This window comes from Mesoplodon mirus, assembly GCF_964341445.2.
Source record: "Mesoplodon mirus genome assembly, chromosome: X".
Taxonomy (NCBI): Eukaryota; Metazoa; Chordata; class Mammalia; order Artiodactyla; family Ziphiidae; genus Mesoplodon; species Mesoplodon mirus.
The window spans coordinates 141949431-141967199 of record NC_138981.1 but is presented as its reverse complement, the minus strand read 5'-3'; positions in this window follow the sequence as shown (position 1 = coordinate 141967199).

Here is a 17769-nt window from a genome sequence, read left to right as displayed (position 1 = left end):
ATCTACTTAAGGGGCTTTTTCCTGGCACATTCCATTCTAAATTACAACCTAGAACACGACTTCCATTGAGGCTCTGTTGCCCTAGTCACCAGATTTGGTAAAGCAGAACTGCTGCCAACTTGTGGGCGTTTCACACAACAGCAGCTTTCATCCCAGCATCAATGGTCAGTTGATATTCAAAATAATTGCAGGCCTGTAAATCACACCTGCCCGGAAAACCAATCCTGGGGTCGTATGTCGACCAAAAAATTCAAAAGGCGTCCATATTTCAAACCGACAGTTTCAAGAGGCATAATTTATGCACATTTGTCTTCTGTTTCTTTTTCTTTATTTCTTTTTTCTTAAAAAAACGGGAATGGAAAAAGGCTGAACAGCAGGAATTAATAAAGCCATGCAAATCCAGTGTACACAAACGTTCACCTCACAGCCGTCAGAATGATCATCAGTAAAAAATGTCTACAAACAATAAAGGCTGAAGGGGTTTTAGAGAACTGCGTACCCTTTAGCTGCCGGTGGGATGTAACCTGGTAAGAGCCAGTAGTGAGAGCAGAATGGAGGTGCGTTTAAGGGTAATAATGGAGCTACCATGTGATGTGGTAGGCCCACTCATGGGACTATCACTGGTGTAGACCAGAATCAAAAAGACACAGGCGGGCAATCACGCACTGCAGCAAAATGTACCATAGCCAGGACCTGGAAGAAACCAAAATGTCCATCAACAGAAAAATGCACCAAGAAGAAGTCGCCCATGTACACAATGGAATATTAGCCATGAAAAAGCACAGAACTGTGCCGTTGGCACCACCATAGAAGGACCAAGAGATAATCACCCAACTTGAAGTAAGAAAGCAACCGAAAGGCCGACATCCTATGACGTCACTTATAGGTGTTACCTAAAAATTGATACTCATGAAATAATCTCCAAGAGAAGGACACACATAGATTCAGAAAACCAAATTATGTTTAACCAAATGGAATGGTGTAAGGATTGTATGAATTAGGATATGGGGGTTAACAGACATATACTAATACATAGGAAATATATAATCACAAAATACCTAGGGAATACGAAGAGCGGTCTACTCAACACTCTATAATAACATACACGGGAAAGGATCCAAACAGGAATAGACAGATACACTGATAGGATGAACCAGAAACTGTACACCTAGGAGAATCTACATTTTGATCAAATTTGCTCTGATAATTTAAAAAATTAAATTTAAATAACAAACAACAATTTAGGAGATATAAGCCCTTGGGTGTTTGCGCTGGCACATTCCACTCTAATTCGCAGCTTACTAACACGATTGCCAGGAAAGCTCTGTTGCCCAAAAACCCAGAGTTGGAAATGAAGAAATGCTGCCACCTCGTGGCCGTTTCCCACAAGAGCGGCTTTAAACCCACAGCTAATGGTCACTTAACATTCACAAGGATTCAGGGCTGTAAAGGACACCTGCCCTAAAAAATTGTGCGGAGGTAGGGAATGGCCAAAAAGTTTCAAAACTCTCAAATTTTTCAAGGAGATTGTATGGAGGGCTAAGTTTTACTCACTCACTTTCAAAAAAGAGGAAAATGGATAAAAGCTCCACATCAGTAATTATTACACTCATGCAGATCTAACCTCCAAAAAGGTTTCAACTCACACATGTCAACTACCATCAACTAAAAGTCTACAAACATTACATGCTGAAGGGGTTTTAGAGAACTGTGTACCCTCTAGCTGCTGGTGAGATGTAAAGTGGTGACAGCCAATAATGAGAATAGAAAGGAGCTGCGTTTAAAAGTAAAAATTGAGCCACCATTCCGTTCAGCAGGTCCACTGCTGAGACTCTCACCTGACAAGTCCAGAGTCGAGAAGGCACAGGCTTCAACAGCTGCACTGCAGGAATTTTCACAATAGCCAAGACACGGAAGCAACCAAAATGTCCATCACCATATCAGTTGAAAAAGAAGAAGTGGTTCATGTACACAATAGAATATTAGCCATGAAAAACAATGAAACACTGCTCTTTGAGGCACCATAGTTGAGCCTAGAGATAATCACAGAACATGAGGTAAGTCGGAAAGCAAAAGACATATCCTATGATATCACTTATAGGTGTTATCGAACAACTGACACAAATGAACTTATTTGCACAGAGAAAGACACTCACACACTTAGAAAACAAACTATGCTTGTCTAAAAGGAAAGGTGGGGGGAATGGAAAAATTAGAGATTAGGGTTACCATACGTGTACAAATACCTAATAAATACATATATCAAAAGACCGACCGTATAGTAAGGGAGGTCTATGGAACACTCTGCCATAATTTACATGGGAAGTGGATCTGTACATGAATATATATAGATATAGATATAGATATAGATATAGATAGATATATATATGTTATGCACAAATGAACCAGATTGTCTACACCTAGCACAAACAATATTCTAATCATTACCCCAATTAAAAAAAACTAAAACAACAAACAGGAAATAATGTAACATAAACTTATGGGGGTTTCTCCTGGCACATTCCATTTCAATTTACAACTTAGGAACAGGGATTCCAGAAGGGCTCTGCTGCCCTAGTAACCAGATTTGGGAATGGAGAAATGCTGCCGCCTAGTGGCCGTTTACCACAACAGCAGCTTTAAACGCAGTGCTAATGGTCACTAAATATTCACACTCATTACAGGCCTGTGAATGACACCTGCCCTCAAAAACAGTCCTGGGGGCGAATATTGACCAAAACATCAATTTTGAGGGCAACCTTTCAAGAAGACAATTTCAGGACGTTAATTGTATTCTCCATTTTTTTCATTTTTTCTTTAACAGAAATTTTAAAAGGTGTGGGAAAATGAACCTTAGAAAGAATTAAAGACATGCAAATCCAAATTACAAAAGTCCTATCAGCTCACACCAGTCAGAATGGCCATCAGCAAAAATTCTGCAAACAATAAATGCTGAAGGGGTTGTGGAGAAATGCCTAGCCTTGGTTCAATGTGGGACATGGTAAGAGCCAGTAAGGAAAACACAAAGGAGGTGCCTTGAAAAGGTAAATACTGAGCTACCATTCAATCAAGCATGCCCACTGCTGGGCCTATCGACTGAGAGGATGAGAATCAAAAAGACACAGGCTGGACTTCACTAGTGGCACAGTGGTTGACGGTCTTCCACCGAAGAAGGGGACACGGGTTCATGCCCTGGTTCGGGAAAATCACACACGCCGCGGAGCGGCTGGTCCCGTGAGCTATGGCTGCTGGGCCTGTGCGTCCACAGCCTGTGCTCTGCAATGGGAGTAGCCATGGCAGTGAGTGGCCCACGTACCGCAAAAAATAAAAAAAAAAAACACAGACTGGCAATCCTACACTCCAGCAATATTTATCATAGCCAACACTTGGAAGCTATGAAAATGTCCATCAACAGAGGAATGCACAAAGAAAAAGTGGTCCATGTACACAATGGAATATGACTCCAATAAAAAAATATAAATTCAATGTAGAAAACAAACATAAGTAAAGACACATCAGCTTTTCGGGGTATATCCAGGCACATTCCACTCTAATTTATAACCGAGGAATACCACTGCAAGGTAGTCTGTTTCCCTAGTTAAAAGTTTGGGAAAAGCAGAAATGCTGCCACCCTCTGTCCGTGACCTGCAACAGTAGCTTTAAAAACTGTGCTAAGGGTCACTTCATATGCACCAGTACTGGAGGGCTGTAAATGAAACCTGCCCTCAAAACGTCTTGAGGGGCGTAATGGCCAAAATCTTTCTAAATGTCACACATACTTCAAGAAAACTGTTTGAAGAGGTAAGCTGTACGCACAGCTTGAAGACAAAAAGGACATGACAGAAAGCTCAATTTCAATGGATTATGAGACGCAGGCAAATCCAACCACAAACATGGACCAGCTCACACTAGTCAGAATAAACCTCAGCAAAAAAACTACAAACAATAAATGCTGAAGGTGTTGTGCAGAAGTGCATACCCTCAACGTTAAGTGGGACGTGACCTGGTAAGAGCCACTAATGAGAACAGAATGGAGGTGCCTTTACAAGGTAAACATTTTGCTACCATATGATCCAGCAGGCCCACTCCTGGGCCTATAACCTAAGAAGACAGAATTGGAAAGACACAGGCAGGCAAATGTGCATTGCCGCAGCATTACAATAGCCAAGTCATGGAAGCAACCAAAAAGTCCATCAACAGATGAGTGGACAAAGAAGAACTGGTACATGTACAGACAGAGTATTAGCCAAGGAAATAAAGGACACGATGCCATTTGCAGCACCGTAGATGAGTCTAGAGGTAATCACACAACTTGTAGTATGTCAGAAAGCGAAAAGACACATATCCTATGATATCACTTATAGGTATTACCTATAAATTCATACCAGTGAAGATATTTCCACAGAGAAGGCCAACCACAGATTCATTAAACAAACTTATGGTTCCCCAATGGAAATTTGTGAGGATTGGATACATTAGCATATCAGGGTTAACAGACGTATACAAACACAGGGGAAATATATAATCACCAAAGACCTACGGAATACCAAGAGAAGACTACTCAACGTTCTGTCATAACGTACATGGGAAAAGGATTCCAGGAAGAAAAGACATATGTGTATGTGTCAAAGAACCACATCTTGCACACCTAGAACAAGCCAAACTTTGTAATCAAACTTGCTGTGGTAAACATAAAAATTAAATTTAAAAAAATGAACAAGAAGTAGGGAGACATCTACTTAAGGGGCTTTTTCCTGGCACATTCCATTCTAAATTACAACCTAGAACACGACTTCCATTGAGGCTCTGTTGCCCTAGTCACCAGATTTGGTAAAGTAGAACTGCTGCCACCTTGTGGGCGTTTCACACAACAGCAGCTTTCATCCCAGCATCAATGGTCAGTTGATATTCAAAATACTTGCAGGCCTGTAAATCACACCTGCCCGGAAAACCAATCCTGGGGTCGTATGTCGACCAAAAAATTCAAAAGGCGTCCATATTTCAAACCGACAGTTTCAAGAGGCATAATTTATGCACATTTGTCTTCTGTTTCTTTTTCTTTATTTCTTTTTTCTTAAAAAAACGGGAATGGAAAAAGGCTGAACAGCAGGAATTAATAAAGCCATGCAAATCCAGTGTACACAAACGTTCACCTCACAGCCGTCAGAATGATCATCAGTAAAAAATGTCTACAAACAATAAAGGCTGAAGGGGTTTTAGAGAACTGCGTACCCTTTAGCTGCCGGTGGGATGTAACCTGGTAAGAGCCAGTAGTGAGAGCAGAATGGAGGTGCGTTTAAGGGTAATAATGGAGCTACCATGTGATGTGGTAGGCCCACTCATGGGACTATCACTGGAGTAGACCAGAATCAAAAAGACACAGGTGGGCAATCCCGCACTGCAGCAAAATGTACCATAGCCAGGACCTGGAAGAAACCAAAATGTCCATCAACAGAAAAATGCACCAAGAAGAAGTCGCCCATGTACACAATGGAATATTAGCCATGAAAAAGCACAGAACTGTGCCGTTGGCACCACCATAGAAGGACCAAGAGATAATCACCCAACTTGAAGTAAGAAAGCAACCGAAAGGCCGACATCCTATGACGTCACTTATAGGTGTTACCTAAAAATTGATACTCATGAAATAATCCCCAAGAGAAGGACACACATAAATTCAGAACACCAAATTATGTTTAACCAAATGGAAAGGTGTAAGGATTGTATGAATTAGGATATGGGGGTTAACAGACATATACTAATACATAGGAAATATATAATCACAAAATACCTAGGGAATACGAAGAGCGGTCTACTCAACACTCTATAATAACATACACGGGAAAGGATCCAAACAGGAATAGACAGATACACTGATAGGATGAACCAGAAACTGTACACCTAGGAGAATCTACATTTTGATCAAATTTGCTCTGATAATTTAAAAAATTAAATTTAAATAACAAACAACAATTTAGGAGATATAAGCCCTTGGGTGTTTGCGCTGGCACATTCCACTCTAATTCGCAGCTTACTAACACGATTGCCAGGAAAGCTCTGTGGCCCAAAAACCCAGAGTTGGAAATGAAGAAAGGCTGCCGCCTCGTGGCCGTTTCCCACAAGAGCGGCTTTAAACCCACAGCTAATGGTCACTTAACATTCACAAGGATTCAGGGCTGTAAAGGACACCTGCCCTAAAAAATTGTGCGGAGGTAGGGAATGGCCAAAAAGTTTCAAAACTCTCAAATTTTTCAAGGAGATTGTATGGAGGGCTAAGTTTTACTCACTCACTTTCAAAAAAGAGGAAAATGGATAAAAGCTCCACATCAGTAATTATTACACTCATGCAGATCTAACCTCCAAAAAGGTTTCAACTCACACATGTCAACTACCATCAACTAAAAGTCTACAAACATTACATGCTGAAGGGGTTTTAGAGAACTGTGTACCCTCTAGCTGCTGGTGAGATGTAAAGTGGTGACAGCCAATAATGAGAATAGAAAGGAGCTGCGTTTAAAAGTAAAAATTGAGCCACCATTCCGTTCAGCAGGCCCACCGCTGAGACTCTCACCTGACAAGTCCAGAGTCGAGAAGGCACAGGCTTCAACAGCTGCACTGCAGGAATTTTCACAATAGCCAAGACACGGAAGCAACCAAAATGTCCATCACCATATCAGTTGAAAAAGAAGAAGTGGTTCATGTACACAATAGAATATTAGCCATGAAAAACAATGAAACACTGCTCTTTGAGGCACCATAGTTGAGCCTAGAGATAATCACAGAACATGAGGTAAGTCGGAAAGCAAAAGACATATCCTATGATATCACTTATAGGCGTTATCGAACAACTGACACAAATGAACTTATTTGCACAGAGAAAGACACTCACACACTTAGAAAACAAACTATGCTTGTCTAAAAGGAAAGGTGGGGGGAATGGAAAAATTAGAGATTAGGGTTACCATACGTGTACAAATACCTAATAAATACATATATCAAAAGACCGACCGTATAGTAAGGGAGGTCTATGGAACACTCTGCCATAATTTACATGGGAAGTGGATCTGTACATGAATATATATAGATATAGATATAGATATAGATATAGATAGATATATATATGTTATGCACAAATGAACCAGATTGTCTACACCTAGCACAAACAATATTCTAATCATTACCCCAATTAAAAAAAACTAAAACAACAAACAGGAAATAATGTAACATAAACTTATGGGGGTTTCTCCTGGCACATTCCATTTCAATTTACAACTTAGGAACAGGGATTCCAGAAGGGCTCTGCTGCCCTAGTAACCAGATTTGGGAATGGAGAAATGCTGCCGCCTAGTGGCCGTTTACCACAACAGCAGCTTTAAACGCAGTGCTAATGGTCACTAAATATTCACACTCATTACAGGCCTGTGAATGACACCTGCCCTCAAAAACAGTCCTGGGGGCGAATATTGACCAAAACATCAATTTTGAGGGCAACCTTTCAAGAAGACAATTTCAGGACGTTAATTGTATTCTCCATTTTTTTCATTTTTTCTTTAACAGAAATTTTAAAAGGTGTGGGAAAATGAACCTTAGAAAGAATTAAAGACATGCAAATCCAAATTACAAAAGTCCTATCAGCTCACACCAGTCAGAATGGCCATCAGCAAAAATTCTGCAAACAATAAATGCTGAAGGGGTTGTGGAGAAATGCCTAGCCTTGGTTCAATGTGGGACATGGTAAGAGCCAGTAAGGAAAACACAAAGGAGGTGCCTTGAAAAGGTAAATACTGAGCTACCATTCAATCAAGCATGCCCACTGCTGGGCCTATCGACTGAGAGGATGAGAATCAAAAAGACACAGGCTGGACTTCACGAGTGGCACAGTGGTTGACGGTCTTCCACCGAAGAAGGGGACACGGGTTCATGCCCTGGTTCGGGAAAATCACACACGCCGCGGAGCGGCTGGTCCCGTGAGCTATGGCTGCTGGGCCTGTGCGTCCAGAGCCTGTGCTCTGCAATGGGAGTAGCCATGGCAGTGAGTGGCCCACGTACCGCAAAAAATAAAAAAAAAACACAGACTGGCAATCCTACACTCCAGCAATATTTATCATAGCCAACACTTGGAAGCTATGAAAATGTCCATCAACAGAGGAATGCACAAAGAAAAAGTGGTCCATGTACACAATGGAATATGACTCCAATAAAAAAATATAAACTCAATGTAGAAAACAAACATAAGTAAAGAAACATCAGCTTTTCGGGGTTTATCCAGGCACATTCCACTCTAATTTATAACCGAGGAATACCACTGCAAGGTAGTCTGTTTCCCTAGTTAAAAGTTTGGGAAAAGCAGAAATGCTGCCACCCTCTGTCCGTGACCTGCAACAGCAGCTTTAAAAACTGTGCTAAGGGTCACTTCATATGCACCAGTACTGGAGGGCTGTAAATGAAACCTGCCCTCAAAACGTCTTGAGGGGCGTAATGGCCAAAATCTTTCTAAATGTCACACATACTTCAAGAAAACTGTTTGAAGAGGTAAGCTGTACGCACAGCTTGAAGACAAAAAGGACATGCCAGAAAGCTCAATTTCAATGGATTATGAGACGCAGGCAAATCCAACCACAAACATGGACCAGCTCACACTAGTCAGAATAAACCTCAGCAAAAAAACTACAAACAATAAATGCTGAAGGTGTTGTGCAGAAGTGCATACCCTCAACGTTAAGTGGGACGTGACCTGGTAAGAGCCACTAATGAGAACAGAATGGAGGTGCCTTTACAAGGTAAACATTTTGCTACCATATGATCCAGCAGGCCCACTCCTGGGCCTATAACCTAAGAAGACAGAATTGGAAAGACACAGGCAGGCAAATGTGCATTGCCGCAGCATTACAATAGCCAAGTCATGGAAGCAACCAAAAAGTCCATCAACAGATGAGTGGACAAAGAAGAACTGGTACATGTACAGACAGAGTATTAGCCAAGGAAATAAAGGACATGATGCCATTTGCAGCACCGTAGATGAGTCTAGAGGTAATCACACAACTTGTAGTATGTCAGAAAGAGAAAAGACACATATCCTATGATATCACTTATAGGTATTACCTATAAATTCATACCAGTGAAGATATTTCCACAGAGAAGGCCAACCACAGATTCATTAAACAAACTTATGGTTCCCCAATGGAAATTTGTGAGGATTGGATACATTAGCATATCAGGGTTAACAGACGTATACAAACACAGGGGAAATATATAATCACCAAAGACCTACGGAATACCAAGAGAAGACTACTCAACGTTCTGTCATAACGTACATGGGAAAAGGATTCCAGGAAGAAAAGACATATGTGTATGTGTCAAAGAACCACATCTTGCACACCTAGAACAAGCCAAACTTTGTAATCAAACTTGCTGTGGTAAACATAAAAATTAAATTTAAAAAAATGAACAAGAAGTAGGGAGACATCTACTTAAGGGGCTTTTTCCTGGCACATTCCATTCTAAATTACAACCTAGAACACGACTTCCATTGAGGCTCTGTTGCCCTAGTCACCAGATTTGGTAAAGTAGAACTGCTGCCACCTTGTGGGCGTTTCACACAACAGCAGCTTTCATCCCAGCATCAATGGTCAGTTGATATTCAAAATACTTGCAGGCCTGTAAATCACACCTGCCCGGAAAACCAATCCTGGGGTCGTATGTCGACCAAAAAATTCAAAAGGCGTCCATATTTCAAACCGACAGTTTCAAGAGGCATAATTTATGCACATTTGTCTTCTGTTTCTTTTTCTTTATTTCTTTTTTCTTAAAAAAACGGGAATGGAAAAAGGCTGAACAGCAGGAATTAATAAAGCCATGCAAATCCAGTGTACACAAATGTTCACCTCACAGCCGTCAGAATGATCATCAGTAAAAAATGTCTACAAACAATAAAGGCTGAAGGGGTTTTAGAGAACTGCGTACCCTTTAGCTGCCGGTGGGATGTAACCTGGTAAGAGCCAGTAGTGAGAGCAGAATGGAGGTGCGTTTAAGGGTAATAATGGAGCTACCATGTGATGTGGTAGGCCCACTCATGGGACTATCACTGGAGTAGACCAGAATCAAAAAGACACAGGTGGGCAATCCCGCACTGCAGCAAAATGTACCATAGCCAGGACCTGGAAGAAACCAAAATGTCCATCAACAGAAAAATGCACCAAGAAGAAGTCGCCCATGTACACAATGGAATATTAGCCATGAAAAAGCACAGAACTGTGCCGTTGGCACCACCATAGAAGGACCAAGAGATAATCACCCAACTTGAAGTAAGAAAGCAACCGAAAGGCCGACATCCTATGACGTCACTTATAGGTGTTACCTAAAAATTGATACTCATGAAATAATCCCCAAGAGAAGGACACACATAAATTCAGAACACCAAATTATGTTTAACCAAATGGAAAGGTGTAAGGATTGTATGAATTAGGATATGGGGGTTAACAGACATATACTAATACATAGGAAATATATAATCACAAAATACCTAGGGAATACGAAGAGCGGTCTACTCAACACTCTATAATAACATACACGGGAAAGGATCCAAACAGGAATAGACAGATACACTGATAGGATGAACCAGAAACTGTACACCTAGGAGAATCTACATTTTGATCAAATTTGCTCTGATAATTTAAAAAATTAAATTTAAATAACAAACAACAATTTAGGAGATATAAGCCCTTGGGTGTTTGCGCTGGCACATTCCACTCTAATTCGCAGCTTACTAACACGATTGCCAGGAAAGCTCTGTGGCCCAAAAACCCAGAGTTGGAAATGAAGAAAGGCTGCCGCCTCGTGGCCGTTTCCCACAAGAGCGGCTTTAAACCCACAGCTAATGGTCACTTAACATTCACAAGGATTCAGGGCTGTAAAGGACACCTGCCCTAAAAAATTGTGCGGAGGTAGGGAATGGCCAAAAAGTTTCAAAACTCTCAAATTTTTCAAGGAGATTGTATGGAGGGCTAAGTTTTACTCACTCACTTTCAAAAAAGAGGAAAATGGATAAAAGCTCCACATCAGTAATTATTACACTCATGCAGATCTAACCTCCAAAAAGGTTTCAACTCACACATGTCAACTACCATCAACTAAAAGTCTACAAACATTACATGCTGAAGGGGTTTTAGAGAACTGTGTACCCTCTAGCTGCTGGTGAGATGTAAAGTGGTGACAGCCAATAATGAGAATAGAAAGGAGCTGCGTTTAAAAGTAAAAATTGAGCCACCATTCCGTTCAGCAGGCCCACCGCTGAGACTCTCACCTGACAAGTCCAGAGTCGAGAAGGCACAGGCTTCAACAGCTGCACTGCAGGAATTTTCACAATAGCCAAGACACGGAAGCAACCAAAATGTCCATCACCATATCAGTTGAAAAAGAAGAAGTGGTTCATGTACACAATAGAATATTAGCCATGAAAAACAATGAAACACTGCTCTTTGAGGCACCATAGTTGAGCCTAGAGATAATCACAGAACATGAGGTAAGTCGGAAAGCAAAAGACATATCCTATGATATCACTTATAGGCGTTATCGAACAACTGACACAAATGAACTTATTTGCACAGAGAAAGACACTCACACACTTAGAAAACAAACTATGCTTGTCTAAAAGGAAAGGTGGGGGGAATGGAAAAATTAGAGATTAGGGTTACCATACGTGTACAAATACCTAATAAATACATATATCAAAAGACCGACCATATAGTAAGGGAGGTCTATGGAACACTCTGCCATAATTTACATGGGAAGTGGATCTGTACATGAATATATATAGATATAGATATAGATATAGATATAGATAGATATATATATGTTATGCACAAATGAACCAGATTGTCTACACCTAGCACAAACAATATTCTAATCATTACCCCAATTAAAAAAAACTAAAACAACAAACAGGAAATAATGTAACATAAACTTATGGGGGTTTCTCCTGGCACATTCCATTTCAATTTACAACTTAGGAACAGGGATTCCAGAAGGGCTCTGCTGCCCTAGTAACCAGATTTGGGAATGGAGAAATGCTGCCGCCTAGTGGCCGTTTACCACAACAGCAGCTTTAAACGCAGTGCTAATGGTCACTAAATATTCACACTCATTACAGGCCTGTGAATGACACCTGCCCTCAAAAACAGTCCTGGGGGCGAATATTGACCAAAACATCAATTTTGAGGGCAACCTTTCAAGAAGACAATTTCAGGACGTTAATTGTATTCTCCATTTTTTTCATTTTTTCTTTAACAGAAATTTTAAAAGGTGTGGGAAAATGAACCTTAGAAAGAATTAAAGACATGCAAATCCAAATTACAAAAGTCCTATCAGCTCACACCAGTCAGAATGGCCATCAGCAAAAATTCTGCAAACAATAAATGCTGAAGGGGTTGTGGAGAAATGCCTAGCCTTGGTTCAATGTGGGACATGGTAAGAGCCAGTAAGGAAAACACAAAGGAGGTGCCTTGAAAAGGTAAATACTGAGCTACCATTCAATCAAGCATGCCCACTGCTGGGCCTATCGACTGAGAGGATGAGAATCAAAAAGACACAGGCTGGACTTCACGAGTGGCACAGTGGTTGACGGTCTTCCACCGAAGAAGGGGACACGGGTTCATGCCCTGGTTCGGGAAAATCACACACGCCGTGGAGCGGCTGGTCCCGTGAGCTATGGCTGCTGGGCCTGTGCGTCCAGAGCCTGTGCTCTGCAATGGGAGTAGCCATGGCAGTGAGTGGCCCACGTACCGCAAAAAATAAAAAAAAAACACAGACTGGCAATCCTACACTCCAGCAATATTTATCATAGCCAACACTTGGAAGCTATGAAAATGTCCATCAACAGAGGAATGCACAAAGAAAAAGTGGTCCATGTACACAATGGAATATGACTCCAATAAAAAAATATAAACTCAATGTAGAAAACAAACATAAGTAAAGAAACATCAGCTTTTCGGGGTTTATCCAGGCACATTCCACTCTAATTTATAACCGAGGAATACCACTGCAAGGTAGTCTGTTTCCCTAGTTAAAAGTTTGGGAAAAGCAGAAATGCTGCCACCCTCTGTCCGTGACCTGCAACAGCAGCTTTAAAAACTGTGCTAAGGGTCACTTCATATGCACCAGTACTGGAGGGCTGTAAATGAAACCTGCCCTCAAAACGTCTTGAGGGGCGTAATGGCCAAAATCTTTCTAAATGTCACACATACTTCAAGAAAACTGTTTGAAGAGGTAAGCTGTACGCACAGCTTGAAGACAAAAAGGACATGCCAGAAAGCTCAATTTCAATGGATTATGAGACGCAGGCAAATCCAACCACAAACATGGACCAGCTCACACTAGTCAGAATAAACCTCAGCAAAAAAACTACAAACAATAAATGCTGAAGGTGTTGTGCAGAAGTGCATACCCTCAACGTTAAGTGGGACGTGACCTGGTAAGAGCCACTAATGAGAACAGAATGGAGGTGCCTTTACAAGGTAAACATTTTGCTACCATATGATCCAGCAGGCCCACTCCTGGGCCTATAACCTAAGAAGACAGAATTGGAAAGACACAGGCAGGCAAATGTGCATTGCCGCAGCATTACAATAGCCAAGTCATGGAAGCAACCAAAAAGTCCATCAACAGATGAGTGGACAAAGAAGAACTGGTACATGTACAGACAGAGTATTAGCCAAGGAAATAAAGAACACGATGCCATTTGCAGCACCGTAGATGAGTCTAGAGGTAATCACACAACTTGTAGTATGTCAGAAAGAGAAAGACACATATCCTATGATATCACTTATAGGTATTACCTATAAATTCATACCAGTGAAGATATTTCCACAGAGAAGGCCAACCACAGATTCATTAAACAAACTTATGGTTCCCCAATGGAAATTTGTGAGGATTGGATACATTAGCATATCAGGGTTAACAGACGTATACAAACACAGGGGAAATATATAATCACCAAAGACCTACGGAATACCAAGAGAAGACTACTCAACGTTCTGTCATAACGTACATGGGAAAAGGATTCCAGGAAGAAAAGACATATGTGTATGTGTCAAAGAACCACATCTTGCACACCTAGAACAAGCCAAACTTTGTAATCAAACTTGCTGTGGTAAACATAAAAATTAAATTTAAAAAAATGAACAAGAAGTAGGGAGACATCTACTTAAGGGGCTTTTTCCTGGCACATTCCATTCTAAATTACAACCTAGAACACGACTTCCATTGAGGCTCTGTTGCCCTAGTCACCAGATTTGGTAAAGCAGAACTGCTGCCAACTTGTGGGCGTTTCACACAACAGCAGCTTTCATCCCAGCATCAATGGTCAGTTGATATTCAAAATAATTGCAGGCCTGTAAATCACACCTGCCCGGAAAACCAATCCTGGGGTCGTATGTCGACCAAAAAATTCAAAAGGCGTCCATATTTCAAACCGACAGTTTCAAGAGGCATAATTTATGCACATTTGTCTTCTGTTTCTTTTTCTTTATTTCTTTTTTCTTAAAAAAACGGGAATGGAAAAAGGCTGAACAGCAGGAATTAATAAAGCCATGCAAATCCAGTGTACACAAACGTTCACCTCACAGCCGTCAGAATGATCATCAGTAAAAAATGTCTACAAACAATAAAGGCTGAAGGGGTTTTAGAGAACTGCGTACCCTTTAGCTGCCGGTGGGATGTAACCTGGTAAGAGCCAGTAGTGAGAGCAGAATGGAGGTGCGTTTAAGGGTAATAATGGAGCTACCATGTGATGTGGTAGGCCCACTCATGGGACTATCACTGGTGTAGACCAGAATCAAAAAGACACAGGCGGGCAATCACGCACTGCAGCAAAATGTACCATAGCCAGGACCTGGAAGAAACCAAAATGTCCATCAACAGAAAAATGCACCAAGAAGAAGTCGCCCATGTACACAATGGAATATTAGCCATGAAAAAGCACAGAACTGTGCCGTTGGCACCACCATAGAAGGACCAAGAGATAATCACCCAACTTGAAGTAAGAAAGCAACCGAAAGGCCGACATCCTATGACGTCACTTATAGGTGTTACCTAAAAATTGATACTCATGAAATAATCTCCAAGAGAAGGACACACATAGATTCAGAAAACCAAATTATGTTTAACCAAATGGAATGGTGTAAGGATTGTATGAATTAGGATATGGGGGTTAACAGACATATACTAATACATAGGAAATATATAATCACAAAATACCTAGGGAATACGAAGAGCGGTCTACTCAACACTCTATAATAACATACACGGGAAAGGATCCAAAGAGGAATAGACAGATACACTGATAGGATGAACCAGAAACTGTACACCTAGGAGAATCTACATTTTGATCAAATTTGCTCTGATAATTTAAAAAATTAAATTTAAATAACAAACAACAATTTAGGAGATATAAGCCCTTGGGTGTTTGCGCTGGCACATTCCACTCTAATTCGCAGCTTACTAACACGATTGCCAGGAAAGCTCTGTTGCCCAAAAACCCAGAGTTGGAAATGAAGAAATGCTGCCACCTCGTGGCCGTTTCCCACAAGAGCGGCTTTAAACCCACAGCTAATGGTCACTTAACATTCACAAGGATTCAGGGCTGTAAAGGACACCTGCCCTAAAAAATTGTGCGGAGGTAGGGAATGGCCAAAAAGTTTCAAAACTCTCAAATTTTTCAAGGAGATTGTATGGAGGGCTAAGTTTTACTCACTCACTTTCAAAAAAGAGGAAAATGGATAAAAGCTCCACATCAGTAATTATTACACTCATGCAGATCTAACCTCCAAAAAGGTTTCAACTCACACATGTCAACTACCATCAACTAAAAGTCTACAAACATTACATGCTGAAGGGGTTTTAGAGAACTGTGTACCCTCTAGCTGCTGGTGAGATGTAAAGTGGTGACAGCCAATAATGAGAATAGAAAGGAGCTGCGTTTAAAAGTAAAAATTGAGCCACCATTCCGTTCAGCAGGTCCACCGCTGAGACTCTCACCTGACAAGTCCAGAGTCGAGAAGGCACAGGCTTCAACAGCTGCACTGCAGGAATTTTCACAATAGCCAAGACACGGAAGCAACCAAAATGTCCATCACCATATCAGTTGAAAAAGAAGAAGTGGTTCATGTACACAATAGAATATTAGCCATGAAAAACAATGAAACACTGCTCTTTGAGGCACCATAGTTGAGCCTAGAGATAATCACAGAACATGAGGTAAGTCGGAAAGCAAAAGACATATCCTATGATATCACTTATAGGCGTTATCGAACAACTGACACAAATGAACTTATTTGCACAGAGAAAGACACTCACACACTTAGAAAACAAACTATGCTTGTCTAAAAGGAAAGGTGGGGGGAATGGAAAAATTAGAGATTAGGGTTACCATACGTGTACAAATACCTAATAAATACATATATCAAAAGACCGACCGTATAGTAAGGGAGGTCTATGGAACACTCTGCCATAATTTACATGGGAAGTGGATCTGTACATGAATATATATAGATATAGATATAGATATAGATAGATATATATATGTTATGCACAAATGAACCAGATTGTCTACACCTAGCACAAACAATATTCTAATCATTACCCCAATTAAAAAATAACTAAAACAACAAACAGGAAATAATGTAACATAAACTTATGGGGGTTTCTCCTGGCACATTCCATTTCAATTTACAACTTAGGAACAGGGATTCCAGAAGGGCTCTGCTGCCCTAGTAACCAGATTTGGGAATGGAGAAATGCTGCCGCCTAGTGGCCGTTTACCACAACAGCAGCTTTAAACGCAGTGCTAATGGTCACTAAATATTCACACTCATTACAGGCCTGTGAATGACACCTGCCCTCAAAAACAGTCCTGGGGGCGAATATTGACCAAAACATCAATTTTGAGGGCAACCTTTCAAGAAGACAATTTCAGGACGTTAATTGTATTCTCCATTTTTTTCATTTTTTCTTTAACAGAAATTTTAAAAGGTGTGGGAAAATGAACCTTAGAAAGAATTAAAGACATGCAAATCCAAATTACAAAAGTCCTATCAGCTCACACCAGTCAGAATGGCCATCAGCAAAAATTCTGCAAACAATAAATGCTGAAGGGGTTGTGGAGAAATGCCTAGCCTTGGTTCAATGTGGGACATGGTAAGAGCCAGTAAGGAAAACACAAAGGAGGTGCCTTGAAAAGGTAAATACTGAGCTACCATTCAATCAAGCATGCCCACTGCTGGGCCTATCGACTGAGAGGATGAGAATCAAAAAGACACAGGCTGGACTTCACGAGTGGCACAGTGGTTGACGGTCTTCCACCGAAGAAGGGGACACGGGTTCATGCCCTGGTTCGGGAAAATCACACACGCCGCGGAGCGGCTGGTCCCGTGAGCTATGGCTGCTGGGCCTGTGCGTCCAGAGCCTGTGCTCTGCAATGGGAGTAGCCATGGCAGTGAGTGGCCCACGTACCGCAAAAAATAAAAAAAAAAACACAGACTGGCAATCCTACACTCCAGCAATATTTATCATAGCCAACACTTGGAAGCTATGAAAATGTCCATCAACAGAGGAATGCACAAAGAAAAAGTGGTCCATGTACACAATGGAATATGACTCCAATAAAAAAATATAAATTCAATGTAGAAAACAAACATAAGTAAAGAAACATCAGCTTTTCGGGGTTTATCCAGGCACATTCCACTCTAATTTATAACCGAGGAATACCACTGCAAG